The following is a 12,131-nucleotide window of genomic DNA, read 5'->3' as shown; positions in this document are numbered from 1 at the left end:
GATGCTACTTACCTTGCTTGGAATGCTGAAAGTATATATTAGCGGACACTTCCAATATCAGGCGTACCAATCTGCAGGAGAACAATACCAGATATTTTAGCCACCACTCACACATGGATGACAGTGAATTAATTGATGGACCTAAAAACATCAAGAAGTAATCAATATAGTTTTCTACCATTAAAAGAGCTATGAGCGAATTAAAGTTACATCATCATGTCTGCAGCAACAAACTAAAGTTACATCACACAATGCAAGACAGACAGGTGGAAAGGTCATAAGATTGCGGAAACATGTGTGTACCTAATTTATCTGAACGACCTCATTCATAGAGGTGCTCCAAGGAGAAGATGTGGCCACCATACACTCCAATAGGGGGCCAACACTTCCGACTCTAAAATATAAGATCCCCTGAACAACAAAATTAAGAGTTATTACATGTACAATAGTCCTATTTAATCAGCAGTGCTTTATTTCCTATCTCTACATGCATCCAGCAGTATTGATAACCTTTGCAGCCAACATATGTTTCGTCAATAGGGTATATCCACCATCGACTTCATCAGGCTACAAATAAACAGAAAACCATACATAAACTACATAGTCTCATGCTTATGTAGTAATCAACCACGGTATCCCTGCTGCAAGATCTTTTGTGTAACACCGCATTCCAAAATGTTCTTTCTTGAGATTAAAATTATAGTTAAGAACCGTGAAACCACAAACAAGACAATGCATCCAAAGGAAAGATTGAGTTGTGCGTCCTCGATACCAAAGAGAAGAGACCTAGTGACACCTCAAAAGAACACCCGTATTAGGAGGACAGTTGTCCAGAAACAGACTGCAAAAAAGAATACCAGGTGAATATTTAATACAAATAGGAAATCCAAATAACCACTCATATTACCCAAAACAGTGATAAAACTTGCCGCATTAAGGGCTAAGGCTATCTGCCTCCCTCTTAAAGAGCGCAAGGGAAATGTTAGTGGATTAGGGAGACCCAGCAAAATATAGGCAGGGAAGCACAGGATATCTGTCTCGAAGGCTTCATTTATGTCCTGGAGTATCAGGTCCCAGTATCTTACTAATTTGAGGCAATGCCAAAGTAGATGTACTAATGAGCCTGTCTGCCCGCAGCCACGCCAGCAGTAAGCCGGGGTCGTTCTTTGTTCGAGTGCTTCTGTCGGGCCGCAGTTAAGTACCAGTATGAGGCAACTTTATAAGCTGCTTCCGTACCCGGGATGTTGTGTGCAGTGTGATGTGTTCTAAAAAAATATGTCCTGCCACTCCTTGTCTGTGAGGGATCTGCCTATTTCCTCCTCCCACCTTAACTGTCCTTAGAGTTCGTTGGTGTGGTGTCTACTGAGAGGAAAGAATACAGTTTTGATATAAGGCGCTTGCCGTCGCTTTTACTAATAAGCCACTTTTCATACTGGGTTAATGGACGAGAAGCTCCTGGTCTCATCTCCGGGTAGGTTACCCAGTGACGAATATACCTTTAAATCCCCCATTCTTTTTCCCCGCAGGGAATCACAACGCCGTCGTTACAACGAGCATGTTGTGATTCCGCATACCATTACTCCGCAAATCAGAACAACGACTTGCAGAGGAGGGGCGCTGGAAGTTGGAATAGTATATTCCAACTCCAGTCTGTGCAGACACTAGGGAAGGTGCTGGATTTTAAATCCAACACCTCCCCGCCCCCCGCAAAGTGTTGTTCCGACTTGCGGAGTAATGGTGTGCGGAATCACAACGCAGTCGTTGTAATGACTGCGTTGTGATTACCTGCGGGGTAAAAAATTAGTTGTAAACGCTGTTTACCCCCAGGGACACGCTTGATTATAGGCGTACTAGTCAGTGGCTGGGATTTCGTAATCTTTCTGAAGCTGATCAAAGGGAAAGGCCCTCTCTTGATTACACCCCTTCTCACGCCACTGCTGGAATGTTTTTGATTTGCACCCAGGCGGGAAGTCAGAGTTGTCCACCAATGGAGTGGGGAGGGGAATGAAGTAAAGCCATGGCGGATTGCAGTTGCGTCCCATACTTTTAGGGTAGTTGTCATCACCGGGGAGAGGTAAAGCCTCCATGCGTTATGCCTACGCGGGAGCAAAATCTCTCCCCAAGTCTTCGCTCCTGCAATTATTTGGTTACTAAACGATCAATGTTTCTCTGAAAGTGGGTGGTTCCACTCAAGAATGAAGGGTAGTTGTGATGCTTGAAAATACCTGGACAACACAGGGGCCCCCCACCTAACTTGGGTTTTGTGATCTGCACAAAGCTGAGTCGCGGTTGCTTCCCACCCCAGATGAAGTGGTTGATGGCCCACTGTAGGTTCCGCAATGTAACCGCAGTTGGGGAAAGGGAGCTAGTTTGAAAGATGTACAATATGCGCGGCATTATCGTCATTTTAACTGCTGCAACATGACCCGCCCAAGAGAGACCCGATCATGACCATGTGGAGAGGGTTTCAGTAGTCTGTTCTAGAAGTGGCCCGTAGTTAGCCGTTAGTGTCTTATTAGGGATTCATACTAAGAAAATCCCCTGGTATGGTATGTGATTGCTGGTCCAAGTGAATGGGAAATGCCTGGACAGGGCCTCTACTGTGCAAGGGGTAGTAGACAGATTCAGTATTTGTAACTTGGGAAGGTTTACCTTGAAGCCAGCCACTTCACTGAACCACGAGAATTTGCCACTAGGGCCACGAGCGAGGTCTCAGGATTTGTCAAGGACAGGAACACGTCGTAAGCGTAGAGGCTTATAGTATCTATGTCAGCTCCCAGGCGGACCCCGGAGATCAACGGGTTGTCTCTAACCTCTGAATTTGGTATATCCCGCTTGGATAGATTTGTGATTCTTTTTTCTTCAAGCTGATATTTGGATATTCTCCACCAGTACTTATGGTGGGTCCGATCTTCAATCGGTGTTCTTTTCTTATCTTCATTATCTCTCCTCCTGTTTTCTCACTTCCCTCACTTTCTTGTCACTCTATTCTTAGTACATATAAAAAGAATTCCTGTTAAACTTATCTTTTTTTCACTTGGTGATGGCTGGTGCTTGTTTTACTTACACTGCAGTCAATTCCACCTTTGTTATACTCTTGGATTCTTGAGTCACACTGTTTAGATGTGTATTTAGGTCTAAAACTAACACTGTTTAGATGTGTATTCAGGTCTACAACAAACTCTGTTAAATGTTGGATGTATAGACACGTCAAGGAGTGTATACAGCATGTTTTGTTTTACATAACATATGGTTTATCTATGTTTCTCAAATGTATATACAAATGTTGTTTTTTATGTGTTTTTAAATATGTCAATCTCTATATATGTTAGTGAATTGTATGGTATTTATATATTTGTTTTTGTCAATGTATGCAATTTTGTATGTCATATTTATACTAGTATTGTTTGATATTTCCAGCCTTGAGAAAGTCTTAGTGCAAGACAAAAAACGTGTTGGCAAACTGCGTGCTGGGAGATCTTATACGATTTTTTTAATACTAATAAAGAATTGATGAAATCACAAGAAGATTGACATTCAATTGACTCTGAACTGCCTGGATCTTCTTTCTTGGAATTGATGTTGGTTTTAATCTGTCTCATTGTCCAATTGAGGGTATACAGATCCCTTAAAAAGCGATTACTTAGCTAGGACTGAAAAGAAACTTATAAGGTGTGCTTTGGATAGCCTCAATGCTATATGTTCATATTTGGCATCGACGTTGAGCAATGAGACTGGACGATAGGAGGCACATTCAAGGGGATCTTCAGATGGTTTTATGATTACTGAGATGGAGGCCTCCGAGAGGGAATCAGGGAGTGCTCCCGTATCAAGAAATGAGTTAAAAAGCTGTTTCAGAACAGGGGCTAGTATCTGACAGAATTTGTTATAGAACGAGGGGGGGCGGGGAGGGGGGGGTTAAGCCATCCAGGCTCGGGGACTTGGAGGTTTTGAGACTGACTATTGCTGTCACTACCTTGTCAACTTGGATAGAGCGATCAATGTAAGTTGCAGTATCAGTAGGCAGCGCAGTCAGCTGCGCACCATGGAGGTAACTACCTATGTCTCTATGTGTAGAGTCTTCCTCCGCACTAAGTTTGCTGTAGAAGGCTCAGAAAGCTTCTGCAATTTTGCGTATACTAGAGTCCCGGACGGGTCTTTGATTGCCGGTATTGTTACGGTAACCTCTCTTTGGCGTAGCTTATGGACTAGCATGCAGCCAGAAGGATTTCTGTTAAGGAAGAATTTGTGCCGGAGATGCACTAAGGCATATTCCGCTCTATCTAGGTCCAATCGGTGGAGAATTAAGCGTTTCTTCTTCAATTCCCTCCAGGAGCGGGGGCACCGGTGAGTTTGTGTATGAATTCTAGTTCTGCTACTGATGCTGCTATTTACTTCCTCTGTTCCTTCCGTAGCTTGTTTTAGCTTGCTGATGTGGCTATTAATTCCCCTCGTATAACTAGTTTTAACGCTTCCCACAAGGACGCCGGGCGAACCTAGTCTCGGTCATTGGTGGTGAGATAGTCTTTGATTGCCTTGCTAATAGCTTTAGTTATCTGGTCGGAGTGAAGTATGGCGTCAAGAAGAAGCCATCGTGACGGGCATGGTTGAGAGGCACCTAGGTTCAGCGATAGCGTTATCAGGGCATGATCAGAGAGGGAATGGGATTAAATTGTTGCTTCAGCTACGCATTCCCAATAGTGCATCTGTGATGAGAAAATGATCAATAGGGGCATAGGATCTATGGGCCGCAGAAAAGTATGTGTTGTCTTTGGCGGGGGGGTGTGTCTGACTCCATATATCATTAAGGACGCAATTCATACGCCATTGATGTCCAGTCTGTGTGAGGGTCCCAGCTTGTGTAGCGAGATGCCCCGAGCGATCTAAGTCTGTATTCATTACCAGGTTAGGCCCCCCCACCCTATCACCACCTCCCGGTCTTGCGAGGCTAAGACTTGTGTAAGGTAGGTAATCAAGAAGCGTTCCTGGTGTTCGTTCATTGCATAAATAGATGCCACTGTGAACCGTTTATGACCCCACTGGAGCCTAATCCATAATGCTCTGCCCTTGTGTTCAGCTATCACATCAGTGACCTTTCCCTGGAAGCTCTGGGCAAGCAGTATGTCAACCCCATTTTTTTTAGTTGTGTCAGTTGTCCAGTATGGTCTGGGAAACCTAGGTGAGCGCATGCGGTGGGTGTCCCTGACAAGTAAGTGGGTTTCCTGCAATAAGCATATGTCTCCCCGGAGTGTTCTAGATAAGATAAAATCGCTTTGCATTTTACTGGACTATTGAGGCCTCGAACATTGAGGCTCACCAAACGTATATTATGCATTGCACAAGTTTAGGAAGCCCCTATGCAGCTTGTTCACTTCGTCCTCGTCGCGCCTGCGAGGTAGCGATGGTGCGCCATACCATGAAGTTCGTAGAACTCTTGTAGCCCTCTTGTGGCTGGTGCGGAGGAGAAGAAGTGAAAGAAGATAGAATGTACCCATAACCAACAAAAGGATATACTGAAGAAATCAACAGGAGCCAAGTCTGTCAAGACCCAAGAGTCAGTATGAGGCGACGACAGCCAAGGGAGGACTGTTCTGGAGGACCACCCTCCAAGAGATTCTGTGTGGGACCCCCGAGCGACCCGCAGATTGTACAGTACTGGGAGCATCCTACCAACAGCCCCTCTACTGCCTCCTTCAGTGCCTCGCAAGTCCCTCCGTACCCCCGGGAGCAGGTTCGTCTTCAGCTCATGATGCAGTTGAAAGGGTGGATTCCGCTGATAGGACCTGTAGCACCGCCTGTCTCTTTTTACTAATGGTGGCCAAGTCGGGCTGGGCCCGCAGTGGTTGCTTGTTACCTTCTGCCATGCAGTTCGTATACACTTAGGAGAGGCGGGCTACTCCTCAGAATCATCCTGCGTGGTGATGTGCAGGAGGGCACAGGCTTCCCTGAGTGATCTGATCTGATAGAGAGATCCTTCATACTTGAAGATGATGCGGAAGGGGTGGCTCCATATTAGCCTTCCGTAGGTGTTCTGTTACAGAGCGGAACGTCCTACGTTTCTGCAAGTTGATCCTGGAGAGATCCTGGTAAAAGGTTAGGGAATAGCCTTTGAAGTGGACCGGTGGGAGTCTCTGGCTTTTCTAAGAAAGTCCTCTTTGATCTGAAAATCGCGAACGCAAACCAGTATATCGGCTGGGGGACCTTTCCCCAGGCATTCAGATCCCACTCTGTGAACCGAACCCGGTCTAGCTGTAGTGCAGAGGTTTCAGGAAGTCCGGAGACATGTCGTAGGAGGTCTGTGACAAACTTGCGTAGGTTGGAGCCCCCTGCTTTGGATGGCACACCTCTAATTCTTATATTGTTCCTCCTGGATCTGTTCTGCAGGTCCTCGTTGCGAGCCTGAAGGGCCAGCTACTGCTCTTTTAGCCGTAGCTCCCCTTTTTGAAGCCACAAGAACTGCTCCTCCCGGCCTAGCTCCCTGTCTTCAAGCTTGGCGACTTTCTCGCCCACCTCGGCCTCCTCGCATGTCACCTATCGGATTTCCGATGCTAATTCGGTTTTCATCATCTGCAGGTCTGCACGTAGTGAAGAGAAGAGTGTTTCAAGGAATGCCTTAGTGACCGTACCCTCTCAGTCATCTGCGTCTAGCCGAGCCTCATGCCCTTGGCTTCTAGCCTTATCTTCCATCCTGGAACTGCCTGACTTTCCCAACATGACGCCTTGTATTACGAGAAGCGGTTGAACCCCCCTGTGTCGATTTGAAGACTGTGCATGACTGGTTCTCTATCGTCTCCGTAGAAAATGAAGGAGTCATCCTGAACCCTACTCATAGGCGGAGATTACCCTCTTAACTATTGGCATCCTTCTCTCTTCTTCATCTCCCGGACTTGGCATTATTGGACTGAACCCAGCTTGGGAGTCGCCCACAAGAATGACCTTCAACCTCTATGAGCATTTCTTGAAGTTCCTTATTTGAGGACCTCTGCATTGCTGGATCCCCCGTGAGAGTTGATGTGTCTACTTTTTAGATTGATTGTTTGTCCCACTGTGAACTGTACATCATCGCCCTGAAGAAGGTGTAGCCCCGTCCGGGGGCCTTACACCTAAGCGTGCGTCGGCGTTTTGTGTCATCTGGGGTCTACTTGGCTGATCTGTTGTCCATCCCCCTGATGACTGTTTTCCATCTATTATTATTAGATCAGCTCATGGCTATTATGTACCTTGGTATTGGATGCCTGGTTGTGGTATGAGAGTGTTTGAAATGCTGGTATGTATGAAGGTATGAGAGTTTTTTGTTTGATGTCGATATGTGGGACTATATTTGTCAAATCATCAGTTTTTTAGAAAAATCCCCATGTGGTTTGTCATTAATGTATTGAATAAAATGTTTTTCTATGTAATAAAACTTGTATCTATTTTTCATTATGTGCTGAATTAATCTGTTTTGATTTGGGTGGTTCTAAATGTATCAAAGGACCTCCTTGTGAGTTCTATATTAAATCTATATGGCAGGTATCTTTTCTCTTGTTGTATTTTGCCTTTCCGAACATGTTCCCTGCCATGGCTTTGAGGCTGAGGGGAATAGCTATCTTTGTGCCAATTATTCGATGTGACCCTGCAAAGCGAAAGATGGGCCAAAACTTGGGCAGGCTGCTCATCACATGCCACAGGAGCACGCCACAGGAGTAGGCACGCTTTTGATCCCTACTGTTCACCGGGACACCTGCACGCTCCAGAGTTCTCCCACTCTGTGGTCCAGGGTCGTGGCGCAGTCTGCAAGCTCTGTTCGCCTCACCAGTCCAGGTTGTCCACACAGCCCCTGGGGGGAGAGGGGATCAATCAGCTCCCCTGTCTCCGCGGTCCACGGAGCTCTACCCCATGGAGGATCATCACTCGTTTGGTGGACATCCGTATACTATAGGCCGCAGGTCCCGGTCCAGAGACCGCTGGTCCTCTTAGCCTTTCGTTCTTTCGCACAAAGGGTTCTATGCTGCTTCCGCAAGGATCCGCTTGTACCCCCTTCTCTCAGGAGCTTGTATTTAGTCCCAGGGGCACCTACTGGGGAACAAAGGGCTCGAATTATATGCTTATTTAGGCGGCGGCACGGAGTGATCTAAAAGCGCGTCCTAGCTGTCCACCATCTTGGCCACGCCCCCAATTAACTTTTATAGAGGCAAAACAGTGTTTGCAGTGTTGGGCAGTGTTACTTGTCTAAGAGTAGAGTTTACATTGTCTGTGTAGTGTTACCCATGAGTGTAATGTGTATAGTGTCTGGGCAGTGCTGTCTCTTGTCCTGGAGTGGTGTTTACAGTGTCTGGGCAGTGCTATCTGTTGTCTGGCGGGAGTGTTCACAGTGTCTGAGCAGTGCTATCTGTTGTCAGGCGGGAGTGTTTACAGTGTCTGGGCAGTGCTATCTGTTGTCTGGCAGGAGTGTTTACAGTGTGTGGGCAGTGCTATCTGTTGTCTGGCGGGAGTGTTCACATTGTCTGGGTAGTGCTATCTGTTGTCTGGCGGGATTGTTTACAGTATCTGAGCAGTGCTATCTGTTGTCTGGCGGGAGTGTTTACAGTGTCTGAGCAGTGCTATCTGTTGTCTGGCGGGAGTGTTTACAGTGTCTGGGCAGTGCTATCTGTTGTCTGGCGGGAGTGTCTACAGTGTCTGGGCAGTACTGTCTGTTGTCTGGCGGGAGTGTTTACAGTGTCTGAGCAGTGATATCTGTTGTCTGGCAGGAGTGTTTACAGTGTCTGGGCAGTGCTGTCTGGTGGGAGTGTTTACAGTGTCTGAGGGGTGCTATCTGTTGTCTGGCGGGAGTGTTTACAGTGTCTGAGCAGTGCTATCTTTTGTCTGGCGAGAGTGTTTACAGTGTCTGAGCAGTGCTATCTGTTGTCTGGCGGGAGTGTTTACAGTGTCTGTGAAGTGCTATCTGTTGTCTGGCGGGAGTGTTTACAGTGTCTGTTCAGTGTTACCTCTGAGGGTAGTGTTTCCAATGTCTGAGCAGTACTACCTGTTGTCTGCTTTTAGTGTTTACAGTGTCAGGCAGTGTTACTTGTCTGAGGGTAAGTTTACAATGTCTGGGCAGTGCTATCCCTTGTTTGTTTTTAGTGTTTACAGTGTTGAGAAGTTTTACTGCTGTCTTAGGGTGCTGTTTACAGTGTCTGTAGTATAGACAACAATTGGTCCTCGACACAATTTCACCATTGAAAAAAATCATAACATTTGGTCAAGTTAATTCACTCCACATCAAGATTGACTCTATAGTCTTAATAACACAGATGATACTAGCCCCGAAGTTTTTTATATAAGTGCCAATAAGCCAATGAGACTGAAAAAAGTCCAAATCGGACGATCAATTTAATATACAATATAACAATCAATGTATCTATATACATATATTTACATGAATCATAAGGCAAAAATAAACTTTTTAAAAAAAAGAGAGAACGTGCACAGAGAAAGATAAAGTATGTGCTCAAGTGAATGATCAAGAGGATCAGAAAAACAGTGTGGATCATTTATATACAAAGAAACATGAGCCTGTCCTCGGTAATGCTTGTAAAAAATACTTCTTTTTTTTTTACTAGCTTAATGCTATCTACAATTCCTTGGTCCTTGAATTGCACCAAGGAATTGTAGATAGCATTAAGCTAGTAAAAAAGAAGTATTTTTTACAAGCATTACCGAGGACAGGCTCATGTTTCTTTGTATATAAATGATCCACACTGTTTTTCTGATCCTCTTGATCATTCCCTTGAGCACATACTTTATCTTTCTCTGTGCACGTTCTCTCTTTTTTAAAAAAAAGTTTATTTTTGCCTTATGATTCATGTAAATATATGTATATAGATACATTGATTGTTATATTGTATATTAAATTGATCGTCCGATTTGGACTTTTTTCAGTCTCATTGGCTTATTGGCACTTATTATATAAAAAACTTCGGGGCTAGTATCATCTGTGTTATTAAGACTATAGAGTCAATCTTGATGTGGAGTGAATTAACTTGACCAAATGTTATGATTTTTTTCAATGGTGAAATTGTGTCGAGGACCAATTGTTGTCTATACTACTGAATACCCAGGTCCTTGTACTAAATTGGGTCAACCCCTGTTTTTATAACAGTTTACAGTGTCTGGGCAGAGTTTCTATTGTCTTAGGGTAGTGTGTACAGTGTATGAAGTGTTGCATGTTGTCGGGGGGAGTGATTACAGTGTCCAATCTATTGTGTTTTTAGTGTTTACAGTGTAACCTGTTGTCTGAGGGTAGAGTATGTAGTGTCTAGGCAGTGTTTCATGTTGTCTGAGGGTAGTGTTTACAGTGTCTTGGCAGGGTTTCTGTTGTCTTAGGGTAGTGTGTACAGTGTATGAAGTGTTGCATGTTGTCGGGGGGAGTGATTACAGTGTCCAATCTATTGTGTTTTTAGTGTTTACAGTGTTACCTGTTGTCTTATGGTAGTGTTTATGTTGCCTGGGCAGTGGTATCTCTTGTCTGAGGGTAGAGTTCACAGTGTCTGGCACTGTTACCTGTTGTCTGAGGGTAGAGTATGTAGTGTCTGGGCAGTGCTTCATGTTGTCTGAGGGTAGTGGTGGTGACCCTTTACCCTGCTCGCAGGGCCGGTCGCTCCACACACCGCACGGCTCCCTGTGTGTGACCAGGACTCCAGCCCTTCACCGCTGCTGCCGCGAGTTCGCCGCTGCACCCGTATTTCTGAGTATTGTTGTTGACTGTACCCAGTGTTTTTCTTGCATTGTGCCCTGCTTATTGCCTGTTGCCAGTATATTTTGTGTTTCTCCGTGACTGTTTTTCCCGCTTCTGTGCCCCCCTGCTCCCCGCTTCCCATCGCTGCTCCCCTGCGGCCCCGTCCCTTTTCCTTCTGTGCCACGCTCCCTCTGTCGCCCATTGGCCACCCCGCTCACAGCGGGGTGGCCAATGGGCGACCAGCTGCTCCTCCCTCCCACTTGGCCATTTATGGAGGACGCCGCACGGAAGCGCAGCGGACGCGCCAATTGCGCGCCAAAGGCAAGCCCGTCTGCGCCTGGACCGCGCCCAGCGCCAGAACCCCAGGACCCCGCCGACACCAGGACACCCGACTAAGATACGACACCGCCGCCATCATCGCACTCAACACCGGACAACCAACCGCCTGCTACCAAGCCAACCCAAAGCGCACCCACGGACCCTTCACCTGTCAAGCCTGAAAATTCACCTGCCTTCGACCCCGCACCCTGCCCGCCAAACCAAACATCAACAACAACCACCTTAAGTGCATCCTCCTCAACACCCGCTCCGTTCACAAGCACGCCATCGAACTCTGGGACCTCCTCGACACATCAGCACCAGACGTCGGTTTCCTCACGGAAACCTGGATGAACGCCTCCTCAGCCCCCGACATCGCCATAGCCATCCCAGACGGCTACAAAATCACCCGGAAGGACCGAACCAACAAAACAGGAGGAGGAGTCGCCGTCATCTACAGGAACACCATCAACGTCATGACCAACGCCGAAGACATCGTCCCACCGCCGAACACCTACACTTCCAAATCCACACCAACCCCCAGACCACCCTCAGAGGAACGCTCATCTACAGACCCCCAGGCCCACGCACACAATTCAGCGAAACCATCGCAGGCTTCATCAGCCGCACGCCCTAGCCTCACCAGAATACATCCTCCTAAGAGACCTGAATTTTCACCTGGAAAAAAACAACGACAACGCCACCTCCACCCTGCTCGACAACCTCACCAACCTCGGACTCAAGCAACTGGTGGACACCCCCCCCCACCTCGCCGGCCACACGCTCGACGCCATCCTCTCCGCCAGTAACCACGTCATCTTCAACCACTCCACAAGACTCCACTGAACCGACCACAGCTGCGTACACTTCATCTTCAAGAAGACTACATCTCACCACCTCGCGCATCGGATCCTCCGCAGATGCTGGAGCAAAACCACCACAGACCAGCTAACCACATCGCTGAGCCAGAACCCACCAGCCGACACCAATCTACCCGACACCAACAACGCAGCCCACAACCTCGCTCAGTGGATCACCAACTGCGCCAACAACCTCGCTCCACTGAAGAACCCCCAAGGCAAGACTGGCAACAGAAAACCCCCATGGTTCACAGATG

At 46.8% G+C, this 12,131-nt stretch overlaps 1 long non-coding RNA gene across 1 annotated transcript in view; it reads right to left on the bottom strand.

The window, feature by feature from the left end:
* Positions 1-12,131, bottom strand: part of LOC144805563 (uncharacterized) — a 116,294-nt gene that overhangs the window by 32,591 nt on the left and 71,572 nt on the right. The window contains exon 2 of the long non-coding RNA XR_013605543.1: positions 13-71. This is a non-coding gene — a long non-coding RNA (uncharacterized LOC144805563). The remainder of the gene's footprint in view (positions 1-12; positions 72-12,131) is intronic.

The sequence above is a fragment of the Lissotriton helveticus genome, assembly GCF_964261635.1.
Source record: "Lissotriton helveticus chromosome 1_1 unlocalized genomic scaffold, aLisHel1.1 SUPER_1_unloc_14, whole genome shotgun sequence".
NCBI lineage: Eukaryota > Metazoa > Chordata > Amphibia > Caudata > Salamandridae > Lissotriton > Lissotriton helveticus.
The sequence above is the reverse complement of the archived record's forward strand: the minus strand, read 5'-3'. Positions and strand labels throughout refer to the sequence as shown.